The sequence below is a fragment of the Helianthus annuus genome, chromosome 3 (assembly GCF_002127325.2).
Source record: "Helianthus annuus cultivar XRQ/B chromosome 3, HanXRQr2.0-SUNRISE, whole genome shotgun sequence".
NCBI lineage: Eukaryota > Viridiplantae > Streptophyta > Magnoliopsida > Asterales > Asteraceae > Helianthus > Helianthus annuus.
This window is the reverse complement of record NC_035435.2, coordinates 109,811,713-109,830,846: the sequence shown is the minus strand read 5'-3', so window position 1 is coordinate 109,830,846 and position 19,134 is coordinate 109,811,713. Positions and strand designations below refer to the sequence as shown.

Genomic DNA, 19,134 nt, shown 5'->3' with positions numbered 1-19,134 from the left:
TGTCATCATCTGGGTTACTAAACCACTGTCAAGAATTTTAAAAAAAAAAGCTTCAGCACTTATAATTGACATGTGGCAAAACCTTGAATACATTTTCCTGTAAAAATTGTTGACATACAAATCTAGACAATTTGCATCTAAAATGTATTTTGTTGAGGATAGCATTCTTACAGATATCTCATAAATCACCATCAACTGATGTTGGACATGATATTGTGGTTACACAAGACAAAATCATTCCCCTCATCTGAACAAGCAGATGCTTAAAACTTTGTCAAAAGCTTATTCACTGTTGCACTAACAGTTGCTGATGAAATAGTCATTCAAATCTTTACCATTTCTTTACCCCTAACTATTGTTGTGTTCAAACATCTGTTTTCTAAATACTGTCCACTGCTGAAAGTCAACCCCTGTTCTCTCATTTTTTTTCAGCACTGTTGGTCAAAATCAGTGTTTTGTCCACTGATATGCTATCCACTGATAGTAAAATCATCCACTGCTTTCATTTTGTTACCGTTGTAACCACTGATCTTCTTCCATCAGTGGTTTCCAAAACAACTGTCCTCCATTATTCATCTTCTCATCAGAGGTTGACACGTGGTCAGTTTCTAGCCATCAGATCTTTGTAACCGCTGTCACATCAGCACTTACTTTTTCCCTAAATAAAACCCTGTCCAAAACCCCAAACATGGTTTTACATTGTCGAATTGAATTCCAAAATTCTCTTCTCAAAGCAGTTTCCAACTTTCCAACTCAAATCATTCTTCGTTATTCTTCATCAAAATGACGAAATCAAAATCAAAATTATCCTCATCTTCCAAAGAGGCCACTCAAATGGCTACTAAATCCATTGAAATCCCATACAAATCCCCTCACAATTACTTGGGTTTACTTACAAAACCCACCACCACCAACACCTTCGATTCCATCATCGACATCATGTCTGCATTAAAGTACAAAACTTTGTTAACAGCAGATGCTCCAATCTACCAACAAACCCAGAGAGAGTTTTGGAAAAATGCTACCCTTGACAAACAAGGCGAGAATGTCATAGCCATTAACTCTTCTATACAGGGTAAAACGAGTCAAATTACTCCACAATCCATCTCAGAAGTCTTTAAACTTGATGATCAGCAAGGTAAAACTTCTTTTCCTAAAAACGAGTTGAAAACAGATTTTCTAGGAAGGGGGTATGCAGAACAAATCAAGAGAGATACCTTACAAAAAGGTTTCTTTCCTTCTGCACCTAGGTTTTTATTCCACACACTTTTTATGTGTGTTTCAAATAAAACAACTGCTTTTAACGAAATACCATTAAAGATCCAATGTCTGGGTTATGCTATTTTACATAATGAAAATTATAACTACTCCCAGGAGATCTTTGATGACCTGGTAAAAAATGTTGATAGCAAATCATTCTTACTTTTTCCAAGGTTTCTAAGCTACTATTTTAAACAAAAAATTGGAAAAGAAAATGAAAATTTGCTCAAACAAGGTGTTTATTTTCAAATAAATGGTTTAACACCTGAAACATTCACTAGAATGTTAACTCCTACAAAAACAAAAGCAGAGGTGCCTGAGCAGAATTTAGCAGCTACCACTGCTCCTCAGGTATCTGTTGCTGAGCCCACTGCTCCAGGTGATCATAGAAGCACAACCACTGCTTTGAAACCCATACCTGCCATTACCAAAAAGACCAAAAAGAAATCATACAAAAAGCCCCCCAAACCCAAATCAAAGGCAACTCTGGAAGATGAGATCCCAGAGCCACTGCCAGTGACAACACAAATGTCACCAACAACCACTGCTGCTACTTCCTCACAGCAGATGGAAGAAAGATCTCCACCCTTGCCTCAAACTCCTCCTGCATCCTCACAAAAGGATCAGGTTGTAAACACAGGGACCCCATATTATGAAGCTCTGGATTCAATTGGATCCATCTTCCTCAGTCCTGATCCCAAGGACATGTCTCTTTCAACACCCATATCATCACCCCTTTCATTACCACAATCCATAATACCCTTGTTGCATGCAGTTCATATAGTTCAGACACAAACCAGTTCCTCTCAAACACCTATTACTGAGAGTATACTCCCACAAGTGACTGGGTCTGATACTTGTACCTCTGCTATCTCAGCAACAATTGAGGAGGTTACACCCCTTGAGTTACAAGTAACTCTTGTGGTAGTCTAAGTGAAGCAGCCACTACAAGTGTTGAATCCACTGGTTTACACTTGGACAGTGGTTACATCAATAAGACTTCCTTAGAGGCAATTCCTTCTATAGCACATCTGAGAACTACCAGTGAGTTTGTTATAACCACTGGTACCTTCAAAAGGCTATCAAGTGCTGAAGGAAGAAGACCCCAGTACCAAGAACAAGGGGCATCAATGAACGATTTTTGGGACTCAGTTCCTAAGTCACACATTGATACAACCACTGCTGGTGGGGAATCAGATGATCCCATTAAATTGGGTGATGATTTACAATATCAGGAATTGACGGGGAGAATTGATAACCTTGAAACATCTGTTGCTGAAATAAAGGATATGGTGCAACAGCTGTTAAAAGCTCAAAATGCATAACCCACTGTTGTTCCAACTCAAGCACCTGCACAACCTGCACCTGCTACAAATGAGCTATGGAATTTATTTCAACCTCTGCTCGAAAAACAGAGACAAATGGCAGATCAGCAACACACAATATATGTGCAAGAACTGAGAAACATGATGGAGTCAAAGTTTAGAAACACCCAAGCAGACATCAAGGCCATAAAAGCCCACATTTTGAATACCACTGGTACTGCTCCTTCCAATGTTCTTTTCATTGATCAATTACCCCCAGATAATGCCAAAAAGGGGGAGAAAATTAAGGAATGGAAGCAAAAGGGAATAGATGATGGCCTTTATGCTGAACCAGAAAAAGAAAAGCATGCTTCCAAATCATCTCTCAAAGACTCCAAGCACCAAATCTCTACCCAAACAGCTGATGTAACTCCTGCTGTATCAACAACTGTTGGTACATCAGTAGTTTCAGCAGCTGTTAAAACCACCACTTCAACACACACCACAACCACTGCCTTACCACTACCACCCATCAAATCACCACCTGCTCCAAAGCAGAAGACATCTACTGACACATCAGTAGTTGTAATGACAACAGAGGTTGAAACACCAGTTGTTTCAACAGCTGTTTGCCAGACATCCACCACTGCTCTCACCATTCCTACAATCACCATACAACCCAGTGTTACATCACAACCAAAACCTCCTTTACCCAAAAAGCTTTACACAAGAAAAAGGAAATTTCAGAAGAATAATGATGATATACCAGCACCTACTCCATTATCCTCCACACCTTACAATGTTATCAAGCCACAACCATCCACTTCACCAACTATGGCCAAACCAGTAAACCCTGCAAACATTGTATCTGTTGCTGAAAGTTATCCACTAGAATTAGAAGCTGTAAAGGATGAGATGAAACAATTCTATACAGAAGATGATCCCTGGAAAAGAAGATTTCCTTCTCTCATTGGCTTCAGGAATCCAGTAAACATGAATGAGTATCTAAAACTCAAAGACAGGCAAGCAGATATAAGAGCTAGAATTGAATGCAAAGATCAAGGTGATAAAGCCATTTCTGAGAGAATGGAATTTTTACTCACTAAGGTCAAACAAATGGAAGATTACGCAAAAGACCTGAGCAAAGATATGTCAAATATGCCACCTGATGCTGCCCTACAAAAGGTAATGAGAAAGGAGTTTCTAGAATTCATCATGAAAGAAAAGTTTTATCCAGCTAAAGAAGAACAATTCAGTGAATAGCCACTCATTGCACTAAAGCATGAGGTAAACAGAATCAAGAGAATCAAGAATGATCCAAGTAAGAAAAGAACAGCTCCAAACTGGAGTAAATACAAACAGGCCATTGATAAACTTACTTCAGAATGCAAAAGAAAGGAGCAGGAGTTGGTGGATGCAAAGGTTGGAACTACCAAAGCCATAGCAAAATGGACTAGGCAATACACAAATGAGGCTTATGAAAGGTTAAAGAAAAGAAAAATGACAGATCTTAGCTTACCACAAAAGCCTGAACACAAAGAGACAAAACAGATCAGTGCTCCTAAACCACTGATCACATCAGCAGATGTCTCAACCACTGAGGTAGATCAAAGAAAAAGGCAAGAGCTGATTGAGAAGGAAACTGCAGAAGACATAGCTGCAGCAAATGAAGTCATAAAAAAGGGCCTTCAAACAAATATCAACTGAAAACTCAGAACTAGCAAAAGCTCAGAGTACTGATCAAGCTGAAAACTTTGAACTAGCAAAAGCTCAGAGTACTGATCAGGCTGAAAACTCTGAACCAGCTAAAGCACAGAGTACTGATCAACCAATTCTAAGAAGGCCACAATCTCCCAACTCATTAGTAAATAAAACTCTCCCAAGAAACCCATTGGGTTCAAAAATACTAAAATGGATGTCTGATCAAAAGACCCATGTATTGACCCTGTTCAGATCCAATGGAGAAGTAAAGCACATATCAAGGGAACAAGCACTAGGCCTGAGTGTTGAAGATCTACAAGATCTCCTTGAGCTTATACTGTGTAGGGATGAGGATGATACAAGTTCCATGGATTTTGAGCTACAATTTAAAGGACAAGTTAGGGAACTTCTGACGAGACAATAAAAATCCAGAATAATGAAGGGTTTTGGCATTATCTGTTCCAGGGGGAGATTGTTGGGATTGAGCCCTATCAGAGGAACAGATAATGAGAGCCAAAACCGGTTCACAACAGTGGATTCATCATAAGCTGCTGTTTACATTAGACTTTCCCCTTGAAAGTGGTTATAACATCCGATGGCCCTCATTCACTGTTTATATACTACAACTGCTGACTATTAAGTACTGCTTGTGTACAACTACTGCTAAAGACTAAGTGCTGCTCTTCAATCTACTGTCCTAAGTCAAGTGCTGCCAAAGACCAAAGCCCTGCTAGGAATGAAGCAGTGGTATGAAGAAACAGTTGTTTACTTTGTCTATTATAATAGTATCAGTGTTTAGGTAGCAGTAGTTATATGTAATAGTGGTTATAGGTTGTTAGATGTCACTTTCATGGTGACGTCAGCTAAGATGCTTCAGTGGTTTGATTTGCCTATAAATGGAACAGTGCTCTGTACTGTTACATTTGATTGACTGCGTGAGTTCTTCTCCTCTGGTCCAATCCTTTCATCTTGTGTAATCAACCATGGAGCATCAGGCTGAGGGGGAGTTTAGTTTGTAAGCATGCTTTGTAATCTTTTGATTTGTATTGTAATCATGCGACTCAATGAAAAGCATGTGTTTATCAAAACTATTTTCCTCTTTGATTGTGTTTACAAAGTTTGTGTTCATTTCCACTGCATAAATCATTAAATCATGATTATTCATTGTTCATCTATTACAAACAAACACAATCATGAGAGCCTCAGATCCTAACATAATAAAACATTTTCATCATTTCTTGATCATTAAATCAACATGCATGCTTATGTACACGTATCTAATGCATGACCAACATATTATTATCATCATCCATGAGTTTAAATATATTAAAACACACATTTGTTTCATCCTCATATAATCTAAACATCATGTTCATCTAATCATTTATATCATCGTCACAAGATGTATGCATGTATGATTTATGAACTAATGAACAAAACTCATGTGCATGCATACATATATGCATATACACGACACACATATATATACTTTTTCGAGTCCACTTTTCATATGTTCATTTTCAATCATATGAACTTTTATAAATATCCTTTTTGATCATGCATGCATTAATCTTCCAATAATCACATCAATCAAGATTTAACAAAAATCAAAACACAACCTCTAACATGTATATATATATACATTTACGGCCACACACACACACACATACACTTCCATTTTTATTTTGTTTAAAACCCCATTTATTTTAGTTTCAAGTTTGTGAAATATTCCAAGATTCAAGAGAAACTTCCAACATCAAGAACAACACCAAGAATCAAGAGTATATTCTTAAAAATATTTTTTTATACCTTCAAGATTCAAGTGGGTTTTTGACAAGATTTTGATGTTATGGAGCTTGTTTCTTCTTATAATCACCTTGGAAACCTTCTTGGACCTTCACACGAACTTGAAAACACCTTGGATTTAGCTTCGTTCTCACAAGAACTTCAAAAATTTGGAAAATGGAAGGGAGAGAGTGTGTGTTGGTCGTTTGCTTAGAGAGAGAAAGGAGGAGTGAGATTGTCTTGGTTCATGGAAGATTTTGTTGGAAAAAGAAATATCTGGAGGAAAGAGATTGCATGCACATGCAATTCAACAAGTGTCAAGATTGTGTGAGAGGTGGCACTCTCTCACATACATACACGAATACACACATACGTATATGCATATTATACATATTTATAATATATGTAGGTTAAAAGCAGGTATTAAACTAGATACTGGGTATTTTATCTAGCCTTTCAATCCTCTTTTATGGCATTTTAAATTATTTTTATTGTTCTATAAAAATAAACCCGCCAAATTATAAATTATTACTGAAAGTGTTACGCAGTAACACGCGGTACGCGCTTAAACTTGAAAATAACGTTTTTAAGCGTTTTAAATTATTTTTCAACACGAACATGATTAAAAATAAAATTTTAATCACAAAAGAATATTTTTAGGATTTTAATATTATCCGGGCGGTCACAGACGTTCACAGTTTTGTCGCAAATAGTTCTTAAGTTCGAATAGACATGTTTTTGTCATGCCGAACCCCTCAAAACTTATTTCTAAGTTATGTAAAGGGTGTTTAGGGTAGGTTTAGCTTATGTCATTGTTCCGGAGTGTACATCGCGTTAAACTGATTACGTTTACGTAACAGTTTGCGTATAACTTTCAGAAATTGTTTAAGGGTTTGAAATTAAACAAGGTTTGATATTGTGCAAATGCTATGGATAATTACACAATCCAATAAATAAAACACAAGGTTTCATTGCTTACGAAATTGTTCGGGAGTGGATAATGATAACTGAAGGCACAGGCGTCACAGTGCGTGCAGGGCAATGGTCGGGATCGCTACCACCTTTGCCTCCAACTTATCCTACTATTCCAGAGGACCCACTAATGGATGGACCCTCTAACACTGAACCAGTTGTTGAGTCACCTCAACAACCACCTTTGGGTTTTGATAAATCTATTCCTACATATCCAGATATGACTGGATATGATACTTCTTGTTCGGCCTCGTATGTGTTGACAAGCATGTAATATTGATAACAAGAGATATAGTTTGTCCCAGGTTATTTATGAAAATATATGTACCATATGGTACATAAAGTGATTTTGAAATATTTTCAAATGTGTCGGTTATTTGTATTTAACAGTGAAAACTGACGTATCTTCAAAAGACTAAGCGCAGGTTGCAAAGATTGTAAATAGACTGGAAGCAGCCCGGTAATTGCCTATGTAGAATTTGCAACTCCATGCAAGATGCCTAGTGGTCTTATGTAATCATTTGTTATCTGATCCGCCTGTGGATCTTTTATACACTTTCGGTCTGTATAATATTTGAACTTTTGGACATTTGTAATTTGTAATAATTATTTTATACTTCCAAGACTTCCGCTGTGTTATTGTGAATATCTATATCAGTTTGTCACGCATAAATCCCAGTTTCCGGGCCCACCGGGAAATCAGGGTGTGACAATTGGGCATTATTCTAGAAATGCCTCTCCCTCTTCAAGCCCCTATAACGACCATAGGGGATGGTGTAAGGGCATTATCAAAACCTTGCACGCCCCTATAAAGCCTCATTACATATGGTCTAAAGTGTTTGAAAACCATGGGCACCAATGGTCCTTACAAACCGTAAGCCCTGACCCCTTGCGGTCTGTAAGGGATCGTGCTGGCAGTTTTGTTTGCTACCCAAGGCAGCCTGCATTATGGCCCCCTATCTTGCAACTGGCCACCTTTATCCTGGTTCTAACACCTCATAACACACTTTTTAACATCTGGAAATGATGGCCAACACTTGGCTTGATGCTACATCACTTGTTCAAGTATAAATAGCACCCGTATGCAACCATTTTCTTTGCTCATTTCACTCTCCTCCCTCTAATCAATCATTTCTGGAGATTACTTCTCTTTAGAGGCCTCCCACTGAGTTCTTATTCCTCCTTGAACACTTGTAAGAGTTCTTTCATAGTCTTTTTCGTTACTAGGCTAACTTATTAGCCGAAAGTCAAGCAAATTGACTTTTGCTTTGACTTTCGGTTATGACCATTACGGTCAAGCCAATGTTCGAATCGAACATGGCTACATGATCATAATAAGGTAGGTGATAATCCCCTATGAGGTCACCTCCTGAAAATCACGTTAAGTTGGTCAAATGACGGGTCAAAGTTATGTTAAAATAAAAGTCAAAACGCAGTTTTACAGAAAATATATAAAATGAACTTATAAATATCTAAACATATATTTTTGACATTATATTAGTTGCTATAAAATATTAGAACATGTTAAAGCATGTTCAACCCGTCATTTTCGGTTTATAGTTTGCTTCGTAACCGAAAGTCATGCAGTTTGACTTCTACTTTGACTTTCGATTCTGACCCGTCATTTCCAGTTTGCCTTTGTTAACACTCCTCTTTATCCTTATCTGCAAACACCGCCACCTCCACATGAGGATGAACCACTGGAGCCTGCAGAGCAACAGCCTCAACCACCACCATAATCGAGGAAGCCTCATGGTGCACGTATGTCGATGCGTGCAGGGCAATGGTCGGGATCGCTACCACCTTTGCCTCCAACTTATCCTACTATCCTAGAGGACCCACAAATGGGTGGACCCTCTAACACTGAACCAGTTGTTGAGCCACCTCAACAACCACCTTTGGGTTTTGATTACTCCATTCCTACATATCCAGATATGACTCGATATGATACATCTTTTTCGGCCCCATATGTAGTGACAAGCATGTAATACTGATAACAAGAGGTATAGTTTGTCCCATGCTATTTATGAAAATATATGTACCATATGGTACATACAATGATTTTGAAATATTTTGAAAATGTGTCGGCTATTTGTATTTACCAGTGAAAACTAACGTATCTTCAAAACACTAAGCGTGGGTTGCAAAGAACATAAATACGCTAGAAGCTGCCCGATAATTGCTTAAGTGGAATTTGCAACTCCATGCAAGATGCCTAGTGGTCTTATGTAATCATTTGTTATCTGATCTGCCTGTGGATCTTTAATGCACTTTCGATCTGTATAATATTTGAACTTTTGGACATTTGTAATTTGTAATAATTATTTTATACTTCCAAGACTTCCGCTGTGTTATTGTGAATATCTATATCAATTTGTCACGCATAAACCCCAGTTTCCGAGCCCACCAAGAAATCAAGGTGTGGCAATTGGGCATTATTCCAGAAATGCCCCTCCCTCTTCATGCCCCTATAACGCCCATAGGGGATGGTGTAAGGACATTAACAAAACCTTTCACACCCCTATAAAGCCCCTTTGCATATGGTCTAAAGAGTTGCGGTGGTATCTCGCACTTACAAAACCCCTATATAAAGAAATCATTTAGACTAATTTGTTAGATCGAATCCACACGAATTTTGGTACAATTTCAACATGAATTTACATTCTCGTTATTGACGTCGGGTTCATAGTGTACAATTTTAATTTTAAGTGACATCATATATATATATATAGTATTATCTCATATTTGCTAGTAGTGGAAGCAATACAAAATTTTATGCCGATAAAAATCCCGTTAGTAATTCAAATGTAATTCGTATAAACAATTAATGCAACCAGTGGATGTTCGTGAAAAGCATACCTTTTGAAAAAAAACTTAAGATCCACACATGGTGGAATGACAACCGCCACGCTAGTTGACACACGTTTGCAAAATGAGCTTTCAAATCAACTGCTTGAAAACCGGAACACACGTGAAATCGTGAAATCCTTCACGGTTTAAACCCGATCAAAATCGAAACCAAAACCAAAACCGCTGATCCCGGTTTTATGGTGTAGCTTGCTAGAACAGTAGCCTCCAGCGAGCGTTTTTGGACGGTGGCAAGGGGGCGGTGGCTCAAGGTGACGACGGATGTGGGGTGCGGCAGCGTCCCCGGGACTCGATTAGAGCTACCACGGGGCTTTCGGTGGTCGGAGTGACAACAGAGGTATCGTCCACTGAGAGGAGGCCAGTGGATGAAGGTGGTGGTTGTGGTGGTTAGTTTTTGTCTCACCCCAATGACTTTTAGAGCGTGTTTGGTATTGCTTATTTAACTCTAAAAGTGTTTTTTTTTGTCAAAAAAAAAAAATGCTTATTGACTTATGACTTTTTCAAAAGGTGTCTTTAAAAACGTATTTGGTTAGGCTTTTGTGGTGAGAAAAGTAAAATGACAAAAAAGATAGAATAAGTTTCCATGTTTAGTTGCTATTTTAAAGAGATAGATAAATTGGTAATTTAATGATAAAAAATTAAAAAAACCAATAAGTTAATAAGTTATTTCCAAACTCAATCCATAATATCCAATTATTTATACTAGAATACACCAATTGTATTTCTTAACAAATGCGCACCTTAGTATATTATCAAATAAATATTATATACATTATTTGTCTAATAAAAACAATATATAACCTATCATTTTATTTATCTCATAAATAAACTATAATATCATTTATCTAATAAATAACTAGCAATTAGACCCGCGCGTGTTGCGACGCAGGTACATTGCAAACATCGAATTGTTTAGTCCAAGCGTTATGTAATGCATCAACCATATGGAATTTTCAAAGTTGAGGAGGTGTAAAAATAGAGTAATAATACAAAGAATAAAAACATAAAGTTTAAAATTAGACAGGGTGGTGGCGGTAAAAATAGAGTAATAGTGCAAGTAGTAAAAACGCAAAGTTCAAAACTTGAGGGGGGTGGTGGCGGAGTAATAGTGCACGGCTGTAAAACCACAAAGTTTAAAACTTGAGGTGGTAATAGTGCAAAGAGTATAAACACAAAGTTTAATACTTGAGGGGGTGGTGGCGTTAAAAATGAGGTAACTATGCAAGGGGTAAAAACACAAAGTTTAAAAGTTGAGGGGGTGATGGCTGAGTTCAAACTGGAGGGTTAAAAAGGCAAACTTCAAAGGTTAAGGGGGTGTAAAATAAAGTAGTAGTAGGTCGGTTAAAATGTAAATTTTAAAAGTTGTTAAAAAATTGTTAAATGAAGTAATAGTCTAGGGGTTAAAATTGAAATTTTAAAAGTTGAAGTGTATAAAAAAGTAACAGTATATGGGTTAAAATTTGAATGTTTTTAAAATGAAAGGTGTTGGTGTTAAATACCACCGACTTTATATTTAAATATATGTATAAGAATATTACTCATTCACTAATATTTAATCATTATTATTATTTAATTAACTCTTAATTAAATAACTATATAAATACATATTTCTCTAAATATGTATTCCGCATTAGTGTTAAATACCTCGAATTCGTGAATTATAATATTTAACTCTTGAATATTATTCATTCGTTGTCCAAAGTGTTATTCTTTGGATCGTATCTCGTTAGTAACGTTAATTAATTGTGACTCGAACATCTCATATCCAACACTTAAAACCTTTGTCTTATTGATTAAAGAATTTTAGAGTACCACCAAAATAAATTTCATCTAAAAGTGATCTTGTGATTCAAAGTTATCCTCACTAACTCCAAACCACAAAACACAATAATGCTAGTTATTTTATTGTTATCAAGTGATTTTAGGTAATTAATTAGTATATAGTTAAAAATATCAAATACAATACTTGCTTGTTCAATAATATTATTATGACTTTAGACACTAAAGAACCTCTAAGGTTGTGAAATACAACTCTCATGACCATGAGGGATTCCAACAGGTTAAAAGAAACTTCATTTGCAATTCATCGTTAGTGGCAACTGAAAATCCTTGGCAACTTAGTTCAATAGCAAAATCATACTCTATTTACTCTAGAATTAAATAAACAACCCACGCTCTTCGAGGTTATAGTTGCAACTATACGAGGGCTCTATTCTACAACTCTAGTAGTGGGGTACCAATGCACAAGGTTTGAATGCGATTTGATTTCTTAACAATCTTCCACCCAACGCCCCAAGTATGGATAGAATATAAGAAAGATTCTTGTAGCACTGGTGGTACTTACATGTGTGTCCATAAATTACTTGATATATATCAACAAGTAGATCAGTATAAATCGTCATGAAAATCAAGTAAAATGGTACAACATCAATGACACCGTACATAGTCATTCTGAAAAGGGAATCAAAAGCAATAATAAGATTTGTATTTATTCACAATAAAGGATATATATTTGGCTGTTTCTTTTCTATTTCCTTTGTCCTCCAAGATTTGATGAATATTTTCCAATGTCTCTATCGTTTTCATTAGTAGCTTATTCTGACTAGTTTGGGGTCTCAGACTGATGAATGTTAACAACAACAAAGATTATGATTTGAATATGTGGATTGAGACGAATAAAATATAATATATAGATAAGATTGATCTTGTGATTGTCAGTTATAACATTGAAGAACCAGTGTAAAGACCAAAAAGCGATTCATCACAACTGTTTGGTGTTTAACCACCAAAGATAGGTTAGATACTTAAGCTTAATCTCCTAACCACAGGTTAGATAGTTAAGCTTAATCTCCAATCTAATAAATGAATACAAAGTTGGACACGTGTTACAATTATATTTTATCTAACCAAATTTTCTTCTCAAATCCCTCCATAACCCTAAATAAAAAAATGTTTTATAAACTAGGAAACGATAACTTAGTTCTATTTTAATATTATTAATTTTCATTTTCTTACATATTTGTGACATAAAAAATAACCATTAATTATGAAAACATTTTATTCATCAAATAAAAAATGTTAACTTAGATCATAATTTTATAATAACTATTTACAAGCTAAATCCACATAACAATTATTAATAAGAATAACAAATCTTATTTATGCCACAATAATAAAATTATTTTCATTTACTTTAAATAAAAGTTATATTTAAAAGATACACGTATGAAGAATATATATTCTTGTGTATTACATATTTTTTAGCATGCTCGTAAAGGTCGCTAGACGCTCCCTACTCGGATTTGAGAGTACTCGGGAAGTACTCAACCTAGGTGGAGAGTACTCGAGGAGTAATTGGCCTAAACAAAGCGTACTCGCGCCTCGGCAACCTACCTTGTAGCAAGTACTCGGGGAGTACTGGGGCTTCAGACCTTGTTTTACAACCATGATTTTTAGTATTCAACATGTGTAATACACGAGCTATGGGTGGGGCTATTGTGAAAAAGGTGGTCTTTGTGAGAAACGTAAGAAGTGTTTTAAGCTCTTAGATATTGTAGTTAATGGTTAAGATCAAAAGGGTCTTAAAATGTAAATTATGTTTTACTTTTTTTTTTTTTGACTAATTTGGCTAGATTAGAGGTAATAGTGTCTTATTGTATTTTTTAAATAAAGAAACTGCCATCAACCTCAATGCACATATAAGTATCCCCTTCTTTTTTTTTTAAAAAAGTCAACAACCTTTTATACCTAACTTTATTTTTTAAAAAGTTACACCGTAATAACGAATGCTTTTTAATCTTTTATATGAGTACCATATTGCTATACTTATATAATGAAAAAAATTACGTTTCAATCAGATGTTTTAGTCCATGGTGTATTGTCTATGTTCATACAATGGTGTTTTAATTGTATTGTGATTCAAGGTGTGATGTTTTAAACATTTGAAACATTGTATTGTGATTCAAGTCAGGGTGATTTAACATCTGAAATCTTGAAACATTGTATTGTGATTCAAGGCATGGTGTTTTAACATCTAGAATAACAATACAATCATCACCAGATGATGTTAAAACACCATGACTTGAATATCAATACAATCATTCCAAATGTTAAAACACCATGACTGTATTACTATCCAAACCATGGTTTTATTTTGGATTTTGCATGAAATTACCCAAATACCCTTCATCTCAATATTTAGTTAATGCCACGTATCATCACCATGTTCCTTCATATACACTTCTCGAACAGTTGCCACTTTTTATAGGATCCTTAATCCACGAGCTGTTATGGTATTTTAGTGTTACAAATTAATATAAGCCGGTTTTTGTGATAAATTCTAATTAGTTGTATGAACTATGATAATAAAAATATGTCAGTTATATGAAGTTTTCTGATAGATTGTATAATTATATCGTTTCTATTGTAGTAGGGTAGGTGGCGATGAGGACCACATCACCATTAGGGGCAAGTGGTTTCGGAGGCAACTAAGTTCAAGGATTTAGGATCATTTGTTTAAATGGATGGGGAGATAGATAGTGAAGTAACTTATTGCATTCAGGCTGATGGTGTAAGTGGAAAGCAGCTTCAGGGGTGTTGTGCGACAAGAGGTTCCCAGCTAAATTAAAAAGGAAATTGTATGGAGTTGCAGTTAGTCTGACTATGTCATACGGTACAGAGTGTTGGGCCATCAAGAAGATACAAGAGCGTCAGTTGGAGGTACAAGAGATGAGGATGCTCAGGTGGATGTGTGGGCCCAATAGGTTGGATAAGATAAAAATGTGATTTTTAAGGAAAGATTAGGGGTCATTAGTATACAAGGAAAGATTAGGAAGGGGGCTAAGATGGTTTGGGCATGCCAAGAGGAGATAGATGACTATCACGATTAGAATCGTTGAATCTCTCACCGTGGAGGGTAGGAGATGTAGAGGTAGGTCGAAACTATCTTGGGAGGAGCAGGTTAGGCATTATTTGCTAGACTTGCACCTCTTTGAGGACATGATCAAGGATAAGAATTTGTGGAGACATAGGAATAAGGTTAAAGACTTTTAGGATGATTGTTTGGATTGGTATTATTTTTTTGTATTAGGAGCTTAGCCTTTTAGTTATTTTGGTGGTCTATGAGTGTTATCGCTTGGATGTGTCTATCTGGGGTGTTAGTTGCTACTAGTATATGTTTTAATCAATTTTTTGAGCGGTGCGTATTAAATTTTATTTTGAAGTACACGCTATGTTTTTCTAATCATATGTCCTAGGTATGACTTCGGAGTCGGGGGTCTAACTGGAAATGGGCCCTCTATCTCGTAGGATAAGGGTAAGGTTTGCTTACATCCACCCTTCTCAGTCCCCACCAGTAGTTTAACTATAAGCCGATAAATGTAACACTCGTTCCTGTTAAGATCGAATATCTCACATATTTTGATGACTAGGTCCCATTTTTTTTATTTTTATAGCATAGAATTTACAAGTTTGGGTTAACTAATAACCTAGACAAACAAACATAAAAAATTATTACACACGTATCGCAGTCCAATACATTAAGGTTTTAGACTCGAAAACTTTGTAACGCATGATCACAATTTATTTTTTCTGAATAGATTTTCCTAAGGAAATGACAAGTTAAGAGTATGTGGTTCATAACGTGCTTGATCACCCATCCGGTGCCAACCTTTGTATAAGCCTGTCATAAAAACCATAAACGATGAGTGTTTAATTTAAACGATCAATGTGTTAGAAACATGAATGAAATCGTTAAAATCCAAAAATGAAAACATATTTGCTGAAACATGGTGCCCCCATGACAAGCGGATGGCTTAACTCTCCTGTGTGCGTGGCGTGGGGGTGGCCAATTTGACTTCTTCGTTAACTGGCTCCCCCGCGACACGTAGGCTCTTGATGTGTGTAAAATGCAACATATAAATTACATCAAATGAGGCATAAAACTAACCCTTTTTGAGTACTAATGTTGGAAAAAGAGTGTTTTTGTCTTCCTTTTGTATTTTCAGGATGAAATGAGCTCAAATTCACAAAAGAAGCAAAAAGACAGCTAATTCTAACATAAATACAAGAAAAGGAACAAAAGTGGATTGCCCGACCCTCAATGGCATCCTCCCAAGCAAAGAAAAGAAGTCAGAAGACTGAACACGCCCCGTGCTCAGCCAGCACGGGGCCGTGCCCAAGAAGCAGCAGAAAAGACAAACCTATAGAAGCTTCCATTGCCCACCACGGGGCCGTGTCCAGTGAGCACGGGGGCATGGTGAAAGTACAGCAGTCGCATTAATTGAAATTGCGAATTACAATTAATGAAGAGAGAGAGTGTCAGACGGGCACGGGGGTGTGTCCAGCGGACACGGGGCCGTGCCCAGCCTTCTGTTCAGCCTATAAATAGGAGTGCTTGGTTTCATTTCAACTCATCCCTTGGCACACCACCTCTCTCACACTTCATCCACCACCCACCACCACCATAATACCATCATCCACCACCATCATCCATTGTCCATCATAGAGTGTGTGAGTCGTCTCGGGATCCAAGATTGATCGTAAGAGTTCTTGACAATCAAGGCCATGTTTGCCTAAGTCTCTTACATCACTTGGTGAAGACAAGTGTTTAGTATAATACTTTTTATTTTTAATCTTTTGCACTTTTTATTTGGTTTTGTATTAATGACTTTAATAACTAGTTACTTATGTTGAAGGTGATCTTTCCTTATCGTTTGTCCGTGGTGTCTTGGCATTATTTTACTGTCTATATAAAATAAAAGATTTTCACCATTCATATCTCCACGGTCTATATGGAGGTATGTTGGCTACCTGGTCGGGGCTTAAGGGAACGGTTTGGTAAGGGTCTTGCCCTTGTTCAGCGTTTAGAGGTCCTGCAAGGGACCTGGGTCAAATTTAGTAGGATCTCCTTCAATGCCCATAGGTATTGGATGGCGGGGATCCAAACTCTTTGACCCCCTCATAAGTTAACTACTATTAATACTATAACCCGGCTATTTAGGACTGTATCCGTGCTGACTCAGACTACTTAGCCGAGGGTAACGTCACCGCCAAAAGCGGGGCCTACCACAATTTGCATTAATAACTTAATTCATTATCTTCCAATAATCCAACCCTTTAGGATTGTATCCTTGCTGACTCAAACTACTGGGTTGAGGGTAACGCCGCCTTCAAAAGAGGGGCCTACTACAATAACTAAGATAATCTCTTAAACAAGTGCAAAAGTGCGAAAATAATCAAAGGTTATACTAACACACGAGTCAGATCCAAGTGATTCATCTTGTCTATCTGTTTTTATTTTATTTTTATTTTTCAGCATTTAGTTAGTTTTTATTTTCTTAGTTTAAAAACCTTTTCTAACTTTTTGATTTGATTAGATGTTGAGGATAAACCGGTACTAAAAGCTCTTGTGTCCTTGGACGACCTCGGTATCTTACCAACACTATACTACGTCCACGATGGGTGCACTTGCCCATATGTGTGTTTAGTGTTAGTGAATATCGTGTTTTATAAATTTAAAACTTGGCTAAAAGTGTAAAAAGAGCTTAAATATACATAAAAAAATATATTACACTACACGCACATCAAGTTTTTGGCGCCGTTGCCGGGGACACAAGGATTTTAAGAAAGTTAGGAATCAACGGCCTAATCATATTTTTATTTTTCTTTTTAATTTTTTAGGATTTTTCTTAGTTTTTCAGCTTCTGCAGAGCTTAGCATGGGCCGTGCCTGGTCGGACACGGGCCGTGCCCAGCATCGTTACTGGCAGTTTTTAGTTTTCCAAGTTACAGAAGGCTGACCACGGGGCCGTGTCGGTGCAACACAGGGTCGTGCCCAACTTTCCAGTAACTGGGATCTGGAAAACAATTACTGTAACTCCGACCACGGGCCGTGTTCGCTGAGCACGGGGCCGTGGTGAACTTTCTGACCAGCATTCTTTTCTGTTTTTATTGCAGGACTTGGAACCAGACGCCAATCCTATATAGTGTATGAGCTCCAGTTCTAATAAGGACATAAAAGAACCTCTAGAACAACCCGAACGCTTTCTCAGAAAAAGATTAAAAGCTAAAAAACCAAGAGAAAGTTTCGGGTGATCCACCTCCAATGGCGGTCCAACGTACCCTCATGGATTATCTACGACCCACCGTAGGTAACCTAGGCGCCGCTATCAATGCCCCGAATGTTGAAGCTAATAACTTTGAACTTCGGCCGCATTTGATACAAATGCTCCAAAACTCCGCAACCTTCCATGGGCTTGCGGACGAGGATCCCCATCTACATATTACTAATTTCTTAGAAATATGTGATACCTTTCGGATCAATGGAGCATCAAATGACGCCATCCGCCTCCGAATGTTTCCTTTCTCACTAAAAGACCGAGCAAAAGCTTGGCTCAACGCCCTCCCAGCTGGATCGGTAAACACCTGGGATGAACTAGCCCAAAAATTTCTATATAAGTATTTCCCTCCCGCTAAAACGGCTAAATTAATGACTAAAATTAATACATATTCACAAGAGGACGGGGAATCCTTATATGAAACTTGGGAAAGGTTCAAGGAGCTATTACGCAAGTGTCCACATCATGGCCTTGCGATATGGCAACAAGTATCCACTTTCTGTAATGGACTGTTGCCACACACAAGGCAGACACTTGATTCTAGCTCCGGGGGACTTTTAGGTAATCGCCGGCCGCATGAAATATATAACCAAATTGAGGAAATTGCTCAAACCAATTTTCAATGGCACACCCCCCGAGGCAATAAATCTATTGCCCCGGGCGCCCATAAGGTTGATGAAAGCACTTCTTTACAAGCCCAAATCGAGGCCCTTTCTTCAAAAATAAAAAAAATTAGAAATGACAAAAACAGTCTCGGTTATGGCTTGTGAAGGGTGTGGTGGGCCGCATGAAAATTGGAGTTGTATGAAAGAAACGGACGATCAACAAGAATCGGTAAGCTACATTGATAATAGACCTAGGCCGTCGGGTCCTCAAACGGGCACTTACAACCAAGGATGGCGAAACCACCCAAACCTTGGTTGGAGAGAACCCGGCAATAGTAGTAACCAACAAACCCAACGAACAAACTTTCAACAACCAAGAAATGAGTCACAAAATTCCACTCAACAACAAAGTGGACGAGAAAGGCTTGAAGATACTGTATCTCGCCTCATCTCCGACACTGAAAAGAAAAACTCGGAAAGATTTCTACAATTAGAATCAAATTTTAGAAATCAACAAGCTAGT

General features: G+C 37.3%; 1 non-coding gene across 1 annotated transcript; it reads right to left on the bottom strand.

Moving 5' to 3' along the window:
- Positions 1-18,371: 18,371 nt before the first annotated feature.
- On the bottom strand, positions 18,372-18,478 carry LOC118490869. Its single transcript, XR_004890094.1, has one exon. It is a non-coding gene; the product is annotated as a small nucleolar RNA R71 (small nucleolar RNA).
- Between the last annotated feature and the right edge of the window lie 656 nt (positions 18,479-19,134).